This window comes from Pistacia vera, unplaced genomic scaffold (assembly GCF_008641045.1).
Source record: "Pistacia vera cultivar Batoury unplaced genomic scaffold, PisVer_v2 Contig536, whole genome shotgun sequence".
Lineage (NCBI taxonomy): Eukaryota > Viridiplantae > Streptophyta > Magnoliopsida > Sapindales > Anacardiaceae > Pistacia > Pistacia vera.
This window is the reverse complement of record NW_022196375.1, coordinates 171345-172884: the sequence shown is the minus strand read 5'-3', so window position 1 is coordinate 172884 and position 1540 is coordinate 171345. Positions and strand designations below refer to the sequence as shown.

Here is a 1540-nt window from a genome sequence, read left to right as displayed (position 1 = left end):
GTATTATAAGAATAGTAATAAAGAGGAGTTGTTACATCCAGCCAATTGGTGGGTGGTTTGTTTGATTGGAAAAATAGAAGTGTTTTATTTATGAGTATGACTTTGTTGGTTATATACTTGCTGTTTGGATCCATTAACATTGGTTGGACATTTTAGAGGTTGCTAACGTAATGTGAGTAATAGATTTTTTCCCCAAATACAATTTAATTATATATGTTGGATAATGAATGTTGCTATGTTAATGTATTGATGTTTGGTTCGTACCATTTTATTGATGTTGTATGGTGTAATGAGTTGAGTTAAGTGGAAAAATCAACCAATGGCGGGGTTGGTTTGTTTGATTAGAAAAATAGAAGTGTTTTCCTTATGAGTATGAATTTGTTGGCTGTAAACTTGTTGTTTGTATTCTAATATTGGTTGGGCATTGGGGTTGCTAACATAATGTTTGTCTTATAATTAATAGGTTGAATTAAATTTTAGGGATGAATGATAAAAGAAGCATAAATTCTAGACTTATTTCTTTTCCATTACAAACTCTCCAGCATCTTCTGTCTAATTTCCTCTATTTGTTACGTAACAGAAGATGCCCAGAGGGTGAATGGCACTACCAAAGTTGGTGGGGCAGAGGATGCAGAGGTGGGTTATACTCGTTTCAAAGCAATTAATTATTGTTGTTATTTTTCACTGTTTGACATAATATTTTTCCTTTTGTGCAGTGATGAATTGGAGCACCTTGGTCTTGCTACGTGTTTGGGTGGCAAGGGACAAGACTTGTTTTTCGCTTGCTGTCTTTTTCTTTTTAAATTGCCATATTATGGTGTGGTTTACAGTTAGCATGATATGTCCAAACATGATGATTGGTCCTACTTGTACTCATCCAAGCGTTTACTTACTGTGATGGCGAATGGAGTGTAGAGGCTTGGCCTGATTACTCTCAAGGTGTTTCCCTAATTTGATGTAAATGCCACAGGAGCATTTCTGCTCTTTGGGTTTCCTCTGTACTGCTTATGTTTGAAGTTCATTGAAACTGCTTGCATCTTAGATTATTATTATTGTTCACTTTGATGTTGTTCCTATGAAATGTGACACATTCTAACTGGTGACGGATTGCATATGTCCTTACAATATGGCTTTGGAGCATTATTAGCCTTAAGGATTGAATTATTTGATTTTAATAAGAAAATCTTAAAATTCGGATATCCGATTATCCGATCCGAATAATCGGATATCCGTAAAATCGGATATCCACATAATTCGGATCGGATTCGGATCAATATATAGCCTGATCCGAAAATTTGGATCAGATCAAGAAAAGCCCTATTCGGATCGAATATCCGGATTTGCACACCCCTACTTGAAAGTGTAATTCACCCTTACATAATATTAGATCATCCTTTAACATTGTCTGATTCTTACTGAAAAGACTCAAGTCCAAGTCTTTCTTTATACAAGTGTTAATTTTTTATCAAAAGTGTTGCCTAGTGCTCTCAACTATTTTATCTTTTTAGCTGGATGAAGGACTTCAGACTTGGAGCCATCA

At 35.1% G+C, this 1540-nt stretch overlaps 1 long non-coding RNA gene across 1 annotated transcript; it reads left to right on the top strand.

Annotated features, from left to right (window-relative positions):
- The first annotated feature begins 576 nt into the window (after positions 1 to 576).
- LOC116107403 lies at positions 577 to 926 on the top strand. Its single transcript, XR_004124461.1, has 2 exons — positions 577 to 636; positions 717 to 926. It is a non-coding gene; the product is annotated as an uncharacterized LOC116107403 (long non-coding RNA).
- The last annotated feature ends 614 nt before the right edge of the window (positions 927 to 1540 follow it).